The sequence below is a fragment of the Hyaena hyaena genome, unplaced genomic scaffold (assembly GCF_003009895.1).
Source record: "Hyaena hyaena isolate Hyena2069 unplaced genomic scaffold, ASM300989v1 scaffold_912, whole genome shotgun sequence".
In the NCBI taxonomy this organism is placed as follows: domain Eukaryota; kingdom Metazoa; phylum Chordata; class Mammalia; order Carnivora; family Hyaenidae; genus Hyaena; species Hyaena hyaena.
In genome coordinates this window covers 1-13,548 of record NW_024081543.1, presented here as the reverse complement: position 1 = coordinate 13,548, position 13,548 = coordinate 1, and the positions used below count along the sequence as shown (strand labels likewise).

The 13,548-nt window shown below is 40.3% G+C and overlaps 1 long non-coding RNA gene across 1 annotated transcript; it reads left to right on the top strand.

Annotated features, from left to right (window-relative positions):
- The first annotated feature begins 5,786 nt into the window (after positions 1-5,786).
- On the top strand, positions 5,787-7,542 carry LOC120222803. The gene is made up of 2 exons (XR_005526119.1): positions 5,787-5,914; positions 7,512-7,542. It is a non-coding gene; the product is annotated as an uncharacterized LOC120222803 (long non-coding RNA).
- Positions 7,543-13,548: the final 6,006 nt, after the last annotated feature.

Below are 13,548 nucleotides of genomic sequence, written 5' to 3'. Positions count from 1 at the left end.
TTCTTAACTCAGTCTGAGTTTGGTTATGTTATTAACAATTACAGGAATCACGAGGAAATAATAAATATGTCTGCTTTATTAATGGTCAGAAAAGAACAAAAGCTACACTGCCTGTGAATCTTTGGGATTCTTCTTCTTTGGGAAAGTCATTTCTCAGCCTGGGTTGTGGGACAGGCAAGGGCTTTTAGGGTATTTTTAGAAGGCATTATTCCCTCCTCCTTCTGTAGGAAGAGGCTACAGAAGTCTTAAGAGAATAAGAATAAAAGAGAAAGAAGGAGGGATGGAGGGAGATGGAGAAAGAGGGAGGGAGGAAAAAGTGAAAAAAGAAACACTGAACTGAAATCAAAGTCCAAAGTATAATTTCAGGTGGTGGTTGCTGAAATACCTTTTGTCTAAGGAGTCTGAATTTCTTAACATTAACTGTTACATGCAAAGAATATTAGATTAGGTGACACCAGATCTGTTTTCGTGTTTACCAACCCGTATTTCAATCTGAAAGTCTGATACATCCATTAGCATCAAGCCAGACCCACCAGACCCACGAATTGACCCCTTATTTGCAAATTTCACCTCTTAGAACAAAGGGTCCTGCACCCTTTCCAGCTTTGGAACATTTTTGTCTCTCCCGCCCCAAAACCACACCACGATTCTGCTCCCTCCCTCTGTCCTGTAACTGACCTCATATCAATTACAGTTCAAATTAATTTCCCTTTCAGCCTTTCGTCCCATTCCTTTGCAAGTCCAGTAAACACCAAGTCTCCTCAGTCACAAAATACTTCAGCAAGAGAGCGTGGCTCCATCATGCCCTGATAACCTTTCCTGCAGCAAGAATAATAGAATGGTGGCCTTCTTGAGTCCCTTCCATCAATTACTATTAAAAGTAGCCTTCCAAGCTGTCAAGCCGCTCATTCCTCCTTTCTCCTACAGAGATGCCAGTGGATTAGGGGCATCGGGGAGGAGGTGAAAAACCATGGGGTGGAGCAGGTGGGACCCCCGTGCAGGCTGACTGGGGGATGGGAGTCAAACCCAACCTGATCTGTGTGTAAGGACCACAATCACAGAAGCTTCACTTAATCTCACCGAGGCTATTAGGAGCTACATTTCCAGGTTGCATCTAGCTGCTCAGAAAGATAACAGCTTTGCAGACTTCAATACACCTTGAGAGAATTAGATTTCTCTAAGCCAAAGATTGAATTCCTTCCTGCTTCCCCCTTCCTCACTGTAACCGGGGCCTCATGCAAGCAATTTTATTTTCCTTGTGCACGAGGCAGATGACATCCTGCTAAATATGCCAGAAGCAGGGAAGACTGAAATACAAGATCTGTGATGTTGCTTGCTAGCCTGTTTGCTTTGCTTACCTATTCTACTGAAGGAGTGGCTGGAAAAAGCCTTAATCAGAAAAACTATAAAATTAAGTGCTCTCTGCAGCTGCCAGGAGCCGACCCACATCAGCAAAGAGTGGCTTTTACTTTTAACCCTACACTATTTGCTTTGATGCATTTCACTTGATTATAATTGTTTGCTCTATTACAGAGGGACACAGATAAAGGGAAAGATTTGTTACTGAGCCCTTAAACAATCAAATGTCATCTAAAGTTGGAGATATAATGTGGAAATTAAGTATTGCAGCTTCACCATCTGCAGATAGCATATTTTCCGTGAAACCATCTAATTTCCCAAACAGAGCCTGCCCCTCCCTCCTCCGTGTTCCCATAATACTCTATTGCCACCTCCACTATATCATTTGTCACACGGTATTCCAATTACCTGTTTGCATACCTACCTCCTCTTCACTCCACTAGGAATTCCTTAAAAGCAGAGGCTGTATTTTGCTTATCTTTATCTCCAACTCCTGCATAAAGCCGCTCATGCTCCACATATCTGGGTTGAATGAATGAGGAGACTTAAATCAATTTCTCATATATTCCTAGCTGAAGGACCATAAATTTGTTTGCAAAGATGTTTTTCCACCCTAGAAACTAAGTCAAACACACACACACACCACACACACACACACACACACACACACCAGATGAACGCATATGGGGCAAGGACTCTTTTTAACATATTAATCATTTACAAAGTAAAAATAGTAAAATAGCAGATGACATTCAGATCACCATTGGCAGCTCAGAGGTTTGAAAAGTGCCTCTGGAAAATTCCAAAGCACGCTTTAGGCTAGGTGTTCCTATCACCTTCCCGTCCTGCAGGCGGTCATATATGCTGGGAACTTACATGGCACAGAGCCTCTGAAACTCTGAGATCAGCTGGTGCTGTGGAGTCATGTGCCAAGGGGAGCTATTCCCCAAAGTCAAGAATGAAGGGCCCGCGCCAGGGAGGAGACCACAGGCCAAACCGTCCAAGCAGATGCAAGCTGTATGCTCCTTACTTGGCCCTTTTGAGCCTGTCCCTCAGAACCCAGCTTGCCACTTTCCTAATTTAGAGTCCCTTTTCTTAACCCTCCCAAACAAAAGGAAATAAACGCCTAAACCGCATTGCTTTATAACTCAGGAAATGAGACCCAGACTGGCGTGACTCTTGTCTTCTTGTACCGAATCCCAACAAGGGTGCAGGTACACCGTCCAGGCCAGCGTTCAGGGCAGGAGGGCTCCCCTGTCCTGCACCGGCCCCACCACCCTTTACGTCTTCGGAGCCAGCACTGCTTTAAAGTGGGTAACAGGCCACTTATCTTCAGTTCTCCCAGAATGACCTCTCAAGTGGATCAGCCTTCATTTTTCCTTACCCCCATCCCTCTTAGTCCCAGGCATTCAGCATCCCTATATTTTTCTTTCCTCCTCAGGGACTGATCCTTGATCTTTCACTGATACTGTGTGCAAAAGCCTAATAACATAGAATCTTAACCTAAAGTTTGATGCTCGAGCTCCTAAATTCCCTGGAAATGGGAGAGGATTAGGGTTAATGGGACTCTCTTGGAATCCCTGAAGTAGTAGCTCAGGGGCTCCAAGAATAACACTAGATTTGGCCTCAGTCCCCCAGGCAGACTACTACGTAAGACCAGAGAACAAGAATAAAAACTGAAAATGTAGAAAAACCGTAGGGCATTTGTAGTAATACACAGAGCAAAGAAAAGCAAAGGAAAGCAGAAAGAGGGGAAAGGGATTAGGGACCCCAGGGAAACACAAGCTGCCTTAAAATGGGAAATATCTCTTCTGCTGGACATCTCCCCTTTTCTTAGTGTTACAGAGAGACCATGTGCTTTCTCATCAGGGAGACGTGGGCCTTTTCATTCATTCATACCTTTATTCACCAAGTATTTCTTAAGTGCCCACCATGTGCTAAGTTTGACTTCTGGTTTTTACTTGGTAAGATAATTTAATTTTCTAGAGGCATACATGCTTGAGAGAAAAAGCAAATTAGAAATTTGAATTGCAGAAGCAACGTATGTTGCGATTAACTTTCATACACTAAAAGAGCTAAATCTCAATTTGAGTCCAAGCTCTGACACATCCTATCTCTTTCAGCCTCAGTCTCCTCTTCCGGAAAATGGAGATTATGATCATTTATCCTCATACCATTTTTGCATGGATCAAAAGGGATAATGGATGCAAGGTACTTAGTATACTCTGGGGCACAGATCACACAGGCAATACCTATTAGCAAGAATTATTTGAATAGAGGAAAGCAGAATCTGAACTGAAGGCAAGCCTTCCTACCAAAAGGCAAGCATGGAATGGACATGATAGATTTCAACATCATTTTATTTTGTGGCAGCTAGAAGTGACTGTAAAATTTGGTGCAAGAGAGAAAAGAGAGATGAGAAATCAACATATATAATGAATGTTTTGGATTATCTCTGGACTCTGAATCACTGTACTTCATTATTACAGAAATCCAGGAATTGTTAGAACAGTGCTTCTCAAATTTAATGCATATGAATCACCTGCGGATCCTATTAGACTACAGGTTGTGATTCAGTAGGTTTCAGGTAGAGCCTGAGATTCTTCATCTCTAACAAGCTCCTGGTGATGGCAATTCTGCAGGTCCACAGACCACATATTTCGAAGCATAAGGGGTTAGATACAATTAGAATTCAAACTATATTTATATATATACATAAATGTGAGTAGTTTATTGCTAAGATGCAGGAATATACATACACATATATTACAGGCATACGTATACTGTATGTGTGTCGTGTTAGAAACAAACTAGTAGCTGGGATTCCTGGTTTCTTGCCCTGGTTCTGCCACAAATTAGAGGCATGGCTTAGTTTCTTCTTGCTTCGTTTCATTTCTGAAAATGAAGGGATTGAATTCTATGTTTTCCAAGTTTCCTTCCAGCTTAATTTTCTAGATGAGCATGTTTTTCCACTGGGGGGAAAATTAACTTAGAAATGTATGGGATTTAACAGACACAGAGAAAGTAATTTTTGATCCTCAGATATTTTGTTCACCTAGCCCTCAGGAAAATCCTCATGCAGACCACTGCTCAGGACTCATTTGAAATGGAGAAAATGTAGCAAATTGTTTCTCAAAACCAAAGTGTGAATGTCAATGAAGGGACCCTACGTAAATATCATTTCGGAAAAACAGCATTAGAGTTTCATTTCAGAGAACTCTGTTTGACTCACTGTCATAAACAAAGCCAAGCGTTCAGCCTCACACCTTTAAACAATTCCAAGGAATTTACGGGGGGTTGGGGGGGCTGGATGGAGGGAAGCACAGCAAGAATCTTTAAAAGCACCCCAAGAGATAAGTTACCTTGGCAAATACTCCAGCTTGAAGTATCTCTTCAGCCTGCGTAAACGCTTAGACACACTTGTTCGTACAACACAAGCTATGCAAATTGTTCCCATTTTCGTCTTACAAATCCTGTGAAGTTTGTATTATTTATGAGCTAACCAACTTCATAGCCAGCCTTTCACCTTGTGATATTTTCCTACATACTCAGAGCTAATCCAGTCTGCCTGTGCCTTTCCTGGCAGCATTGTGTAATATGAAAGTGGACACATTAAAAGCATGGTCTCTGATAGGGAGGGATCCATAACTAAGCAAAGGGATTATTCCAATGGTGAGTTAATCAAGATCATTCTCAAATTCATTGACCCTTCTGTTTTCTTCTTTTCTTTTAAATCTTTTCCTTTTTCAGATACTGTGCCAAGTATTTAGAGGCATCTACAAAATAACAAATTGTTGAGTATTTTGACTAATTTTTTTAACCAGGAAAGGAAAGACATAAAAGTCACTCATGGTGACCTTGCCAGGTTGTCTGTACAATCCCTTCAGGCACATCGCTGGAACTGACCTATGTCATGAATAGCCAGTCAGCTGCACGGTGCTGGATAATTTTGCACAAAGACAACGTACTTATCCATTTTAGAGGGCGTGTTAAGAATCAAAACTCCTTTAATTGTGCTACAAGTAATAATAAGTAGACAAGGAAGGGATTTGATTTTTTTTCTTTTCTGCCCCAGAGCAGCACCATCTATCTAATGGTAGATATTTATTCCAAAATTTAGATGACTCTCCTTTAAGAAGATAAAGCACCTTGAATGACATCCACACTTGAGATTTGAGTCGTTAAAAGTCTAATGATAAATGAGACCAAATGAAAGGTGTGGCTAAATTAGGCATATCTATGCATGTGCACATAATTGCACAGAATACGTATGTATAATTTGCCTTTAAGGATATTTCTGTCTATACTCGAAATTCCCAGGTGTCCTCAAACAAGGACAGCTTTGTGATGTCATGCCTTTAATGGAGCCCTGTTACCATGGGAATATAGAGCTCCCTCTCAGAATAGCATTTAGTTCTGACAATTGAAGAAGCTAGAGAATTTCAATTAAGCTATAGTCTTAACACCTTCCAGCACCTACAAATTTGAAAGTTATCAAGTACAGAAGTATTGCCCATTTGCCTGAGAAGATGTTGACTTTTGGCCATGTTACAAGGTAATGTGTATATAATGAATATCTTTTCCACCCTTCATCTTCCAGTAGTCTGTAACATGGAGGTATATTTTGCTAGGTCCTCTCAAGAGCAACTGAGTATAATTCATTAATTCATTCACTGATTCATTAATTCAATACATATACATAGAAAGAGAGTGTCCAGTCGATATCTCTAGTGCCCAGCATTACATGGTATCAATGAGACTATATGCATACACAATTCTTACCCTTGATGACCTTGAAGTACAATGGAGAATTATTAAGTGTTAAAAGATGGAAACACAGGATATAATATGGAAAGAAGTAGAAACTGAAGGACCAAGTGGATATAGGGAAAGGATCCTAGAATGTCAAATGAAGTAGAAAATGCTTCTGACAAGACTTCAGAAGCAAAATGAAGAAGATGGTCCATCATCATCCAAAGCAATTAAATTCCCCTCCCATTGTCCATGGTAAAGAGGATTTACCATGCATGAGGGTCTCAGGTCATGAGTATACTAGATACTCAACAACTATGTGGCCTGCAGCTTTCCACAAGTTGGGGGACATTGCAGTCATGGCATTAGCAACTAGAGAACTAAGGTCAGAGCCAGAGGGAGTGCAACGTGCGTGGAGGCCAGAATATTATTATGAGTGACTGATGGGGTTGTGAAAATATCTTTCCAAGAGGTCTTTAAAAATAGATTCACCTCTATTGTGAGGTAGGCATGATGTTATACTTCCTGAATGAGGGAAAGTAGACCAGATGACTCTGAAGGGTATTGTTCTATCCCTAGATTGCCACAAACAGCATCCAGTTGAGGAGATAGATAAATGAGGCTGAAATCAGCTAAGGTTCTGCTCACCAAGCTATGTACCCTGGCCTAGGGCTGTGTCCACCTGGAAGAGAAGCACTTTTCCTAATATGCACAAAGTATCATAGGAGCTAAGGAGACCCTGCTCCAACCTGACAAATCTATAAGTGAATCTAGATCCACTTTTAAATTTGTTATAATAACTATTCTACAACAATTTAATGAGCATCAATTATGTGCATGGCCATTGTCCCCCATTCTTCCTGAAATATGTGAAATCATTAGTGCTATTTAGGAACTCTGATTTCAGGGCATCATTCCAATCTAAATACAGAATAATGATCCCTGTGCCTGTAGCTTAAGGGAGTGAGAACAGTTCACATCATTAAATATTGTCAAGTCATTGGGAGCATGTTTTTAAATCTGTGAACTAAGTAACATTATCAGATCTGAATCTTGATATAACTTGACATGTGTATCTTTGTCATATATTTTGAGTTCTCCCAGCTATATTTCTTCCCCAAATACTATCATCTTAAAGCAGCCCCTGGGTGAAGAGGCAGAGCACTTGATTTCAAACATTGGTTTTACAATTTGACTCACTTTTTGACTTTGAATACAAATCACTTAAGTTCTCAGGGCATTACCTTCCCTCTGGACAGTAAAAGAAAAACTAGCCTCTGACTCCACAGGGATGTTGTGGAAATAAATGAGATGTAGGTCTACAGAGTCACTTTAAGCTCCTAGGAATGAAAGAGCTTAAAGAGATATAAGGTTTCAGTAGTTATTCTTTATTTTTTCAGCTTACAAGTGAGAGAAAAAGGTTCCACCTTGGTAAGTCTGGAAGAATACAGCCTCACTGACTCCTTCCCCTGAAATGTAACTTTTTCTCTTCTGCATTCACAGTCTATTGTAATTCTGGCTGTTGCCTCAGTGAAATTAATAAGAATCTGCCATACCCTCAGGCAACAAACAAGAGTGGTCACGCTCTGTGTGGGGTGAATTATCTGCTACCAGTTGGGCATCATACAATGCATGCCCCTGCAGTGGCTGTGAAAAAAACTCTCTAATGAAACAAAGAAAGTGTTACATTACAGAAAAGAAGTTGTGGAGATGGAGTTCCCAGCTAGGATATTGATCTGACAGAGTCCAGAAGTACAGAGGTAGAAAACTTCCAGCACTTTTTTTAGGAGAACTAAAACCACATTCCACCAGTGTCAGAGAAACTCCCAACGCCAATGGAGTCATCCTGGTAAGAGGATCACAAATAACCAGCTGAAACTCCTGATACTCTCCTCTGCCCCAGGATGAAGAGTCCCTGACAGGTGATACAGATAAGTGCTGTACAACCTGTCACTTTGTCTTCCTTAAGAGAGTAGCATAATCCATGGAGCTCACAAAAGCTCTTCTGTGGCTTCGATCCCATTCTGCATTCGAGAGAAAAGTTGACAGCCAGAGATTAAAGGAAAACACTATAGTGAAGAGATACTTACAATAGGTGGCTATGCCTGCAGATGTGTTTTGGCATGAATTAGCTGGAAAGACGTATCGGCATGCTGACTTGGGGCTGTAGGCTTGTGGATCAAGCTTTGTCTTTGTCTCTTTGGGGACCATGTTTGCTTATAGGCTTTGCTCTTCTTCATTTACTCATTCAATGGATGTTTATTGAGCATTGTAATTGAAATTGATGGTAGTCTCCCCAAATCTATTCTCCTCTCCTTCCTGAGCAAGTAGCTATCCAACTAGAACCTAAATTTTCCATCCCATCTTACAAAGAGATGTGGTGACCTATTTGCACTGATGGAAAGTGAATGGAAGCGATAGAGGCAACTTTGATATTACTTGCTTTAAAGAAAATCCTTGACCTGGATGTCTGCTCTCTCCTTCCTACTTACTGAAAATGGCAGTTGAGCCTCCCTACTTGCTACGGACTATAATGTGAGAAGCCAGAATCTGTAGGACAATGTCTACCACACTCGGCAACCTTAATTCAACATAACAGGGCAGAAAGCAAGAGTATAAAATTAGATACAGACGAGGGCTTCAGTGCTCCACAGATCTGAGTTCAAACTCTTACTCTATCCTTTACTAATCACATTCTTAGGGCAAAACACTTAAACTCCTGTAAATTCCTCTATTATTCCTTGTCAACCAGGATACTAGAAATGATAGTATATACTTAATAAGGTTGTAGTGAAAATCATAAGTGAAAATCATAAATTAAGCATGTAAATAAGTAAGTTTAGTTACAGAAAGATAAGGAAGGCAATGTTGACTTTTAAGGACCCTGAATGCATTTACTGTGCATTCTTCAGTGGGTTTAGAGATTCAATGCACTGGCTCTTTATTCTGCCTAATTCCACATCAAAGCTTTCAGCTTTCATTCCCTTTACTATAGAAATATTGCCACCAAAACTCAGAATTTGGTCCTTCCATTGCTCTTGTTATCTCTAAATTTCATGCAGAGAAGCTTAAAGAAAAGGTATGAACATGATTATCTTATTTAACCCCATTATGTGAGGCAGGTATCATCACTACCACTGTGTAGATGAAAAAGCTGATTCTTAGAGGGAATACCGCTTAGAAAGTGGCTGGTCCAGAATTTGTTTCCAGATCTGTCTGACTCCAAAGCCATATTAGTACCAAATGTATCACAATCAGTGCCAGTAATCCCTGCTCAGCTATTAGTTCAGTAGGGGCAATTCTTCAACGTCATATCAGAAGGTTCCCAGCTCTGGACCCAGTGGATAAATTGGTTCTCTTTCCTATTTTCCCATGATACTTTGTACCTTTGTTGCAATTCAATTAACACTGCTCATAATTATGTTTATTCATCTGGCAACCTCTGCTAAAGCATGAACACTTGATATAGGACCATTTCTTAAGCATTTCTACCTCAGGACTTAGTATGATTCCTGATATTTACTAAGCACTCTATTAATAATTGTCATGAATGATTGTCATGTGAATAGATGAATATATATTAAAAACTGGAGTTTTTAAGAATAAAGAAAAACCTACTAAGGTAGTTATTTGTTTGATTCAAAGGAAATGGAGGCAGTCAGTTTTGAAAATAAATGGATGGCAATGAAACATTTAATAAAATCCATCAAGCATAAGAAATTAATACAGACAGGCCCTATGATGGAAATGAACATTCTCCAAAAGTTACATGCCAATCTCTTTGACCTCAAAGACATAATGAAATGATATACATCACCTATAAGCTCCAATTTAGAAAATCTTTTAAATTTTAGTTAAAACTGAAATATTAGGGGCTCCTGGGTGGCTCAATCAGTTAAGCATCCAACTTCAGTTCAGGTCATGATCTCAGGTTTGTGGGTTCGAGCCCCGTATCGGGCTCTGTGCCAACAGCTAGCTCAGAGCCTGGAGCCTCTCTTTAGATTCTGTGTCTCCCTCTTTCTCTGACCCTCCCCTGCTTGCGCTGTCTCTCTCTCTTTCAAAAAATAAATAAATAAAACATAAAAAAAGAAACTGAAATATTATACAACTGCAGTAGGAAAAAATTATAAAAAAAAATTATGGTTGAAACACCAAAAAAAGAGGAAAATAAAACAGAAAAATCAACATTTTCTTGATAAAAGTAAGTTTAGTTACAGAAAGATAAGGAAGGCAATGTTGACTTTTAAGGACCCTGAATGCATTTACTGTGCATTCTTCAGTGGGTTTAGAGATTCAATGCACTGGCTCTTTATTCTGCCTAATTCCACATCAAAGCTTTCAGCTTTCATTCCCTTTACTATAGAAATATTGCCACCAAAACTCATATATACTGAATAGACTGGATTAGCTTCTTTTTTTTCACAAATGGGACAAAGAGAAAGAGACAAATATTTTGAAGAAAACTGGGGAAAAATTGGGAAAAAAAGAGTTACATAAGAAAAGTTAAAGGGGAAATGAATAAATAGCCTGAAAGATAGTGGCTGGTATGAAATTTACTGACCTATAATCAGCAAAATGTTAAGAAAAATGGAGAAATGAGGCAAAATCTTTATCATACTTAAAAAACTAAATGCAAAAGACAATGACTCACAGTATTCTTCCATGCTGACCAACAAATAATGTCATCAGCCTAAGGAATTTGGGTTGTTATTAAGTACAGACAGGAGGATCAGCCACATTGTTGTAGAGGAAGAAATGAGGTATAACAAATTTCCATTTACATAGATAGACTAATTTCAACTTGAGTTATTTTTAAATTCAGAGAAATTGAACTGATGTCTGTGAAAAGGTGAACACTAAGAAATAATGTAAAATGGTATTTAAATTTGCTGAAATAGAAGGAAGGCACTACCTGATACGAGATGCACACAAAAGCTATTATGGCAAACTGAGAAATCAACATTGAAAATGTAACACTGAAGGGTAATCACTTTGAACCTCTTATGTAAAAAAACTTGTTACTGTTAAAAAATATAAACTTGATTAATAAGTGAAAAATCCCAGAAAAATCACTACCTATATGTACTTAGCATAGCAAAAGTGATGTCTACTAGTTAAATGAATGAGAAATAATTGTTTAGTGTGTCTAGATTAATGCTCATACTCTCCCTCTGTGCCACTCCATCTCACTCTTGTTCTTGTTCTGACTCAAAGAGCATCAATGTAAACATCATTGTCAGCACCAAGGACAGCAGCCCTGTTTGCCTTAAGAAGCTGGGTCTATTGATGATACCCACCTCAGGAGCTCATTTGAATTCAGATTAGAAATCCTTGAGGTCTAGCTCAAAGTTGCAATTATCTGACTTACAATGCTACTTTTCCTATTCAGACCATGATTACTTGTATTTATTGAAACAGTGAATATTTTACTATGTTCTCAGAGCAAATCATTGGCAAAACAGAGGATCAGAGACTACCAGGTCTGGAAAGAATCTTCAGGAGTCTTCAACCTAGCCTATTCTTGAAGACTTTGAGCTTTTATTCAACCAGACTCCCAATAATCATTTGCCACATGAAAATTTCAAAATCAGTATTTACACTCTTGTCCTTGACCCCCAACAATTACCATGTCTTAACAGTAATTTGGCAATGGTATATCAGCTTATGGAACTATTTTTTAACAAAAATATGACCAATGGATTTACATCCCAATTTTTCAAAAATTGAATGGAGTTTATCCTTAATCTTTTGTCATGGAGAGTATTATATTATTTGAATTTCCCCTGGAGACAAACTTAGTAGAGGGTGCCTGGATGGCTCAGTCATTTAAGCAACTGACTTCAGCTCAGGTCATGACCCCATAGTTCATGAGTTCAAGTCCTGCATCAGATGAGCTTGACCCCACTTCAAGTGAACCTTATCTCTTTCAGTCTCTCTTTCTCTCTCTCTCTGATCCCCACTCACTTTCACCCTCTCTTTCCTTCTCTAAAAAAAAAATAGTGGAAATGCAACTAGTAAGTTAGTCTGTTCATATTCAACTCAGGTCTCAGCTCTTTTAGGAATCCAAGCACTCAGAGTCTGGGCTCTGTGCCCCCCATCTTCACTCCCATGGCAAATCATGTTTATCTATAATAGTGCATTTATCTCATTATACCAAAAGTATATTTTTAGATGTCTATCCTTTAGTTTTATGAGAAACTTAAGGGTGGTGCAAAGGCTTCTCCTTTTATTCTGTATTCTCAAAATATGTTGCATAAAAGACATTGTACTATGCACTGGAAACGTAACTGTGATGATAATACTACTCTTTGCTTCAAAAAGTTTAAAGTTGAATAAGTAAAAGACAAGGAGAAGAAGAAACTTAATACACTGTATAAGAGAGAGGAAAACAGGCTCTGATGTCTTACAGGGCAGGGTTTAAATCTTAGGTCGGTCTTTTCTAAAACATCTAGTAAAATTAATAAAATATGGCTAGAAGTGAGATGATGGTAATAATATCTACTACATTGAATTGTCTTAAGTGTGAAATAATGACAAATGAAAAATTATTCTTAGTAGAGGGCAAGATGGCGGAGAATAAGGAGCTCCGTACTTGCACTCGCACCCATACGTCACACAGAAAAGATCTGAAGCCATTGGAAACCTTACAAAACCTGAGAGATTGGGAGAAAAAGGACGCAGAATCCACTGAGAGAGCCTTCTAACGTGAGTGCGAACCGGGGAAGATAAAATCGGGCCAGGATCAGAGACTCCAGGGTGGGAGGTGATCCCCCTCTACCTTCTACGGGGAGTGAGAGGGGAAAAGGAGAGAGTCCGAAACAGAAGAACCTCCGCTCGGGGGAGAAAAACCTCTGCTCGGTGCATAGAAAGACCGTACTTGCCAAATACCTGCACACCAGGTCCCCTCGCACCAACTGGTCCCAGGGTGCTGAGCACACAAACTGCTTCTTTGTGCTGCTCTTGGAGGCTGGACTTCAGAGTGGGGGCACACCTGCCACCATTGTAGCTCCCGGGTGGCTGGAGCCCCTGAAAGAGCCGCGCGGACACCGGGCGTCCGCGCCCCTGGCTGGCTGGGACTCAAGAGGGAAGGCAAAGAGCTAAAAACTGGGAAATTAGCCTGTGAGTTCGTTTTTCGGGTGCCGAGCCATAGAGGGACCCGGTTTTCCTCACTCCAGCGGGCTCGGGCTCAGCGAACCCGGCAGGCAAGCCCTCGCCCCTGCACACCAGCCTGACCCAGAGAAGGAAGCAGCGATTCTGACTCCGCCCCCAGAGCTCCGCAGGGGGCCTGGAATTGCCCGAGGGGGTTGCCTGGGAAGCTGTGTCTAAGGCAATTTCAGCGGGGCGCGCGGACGGGGATTTGGAGATTGGAACTGGCCTGGGTTGAAGAGTGCAACCAACTTTGGCTGCACCCCCAGTAGGGGAGTTTACACGCCCAAA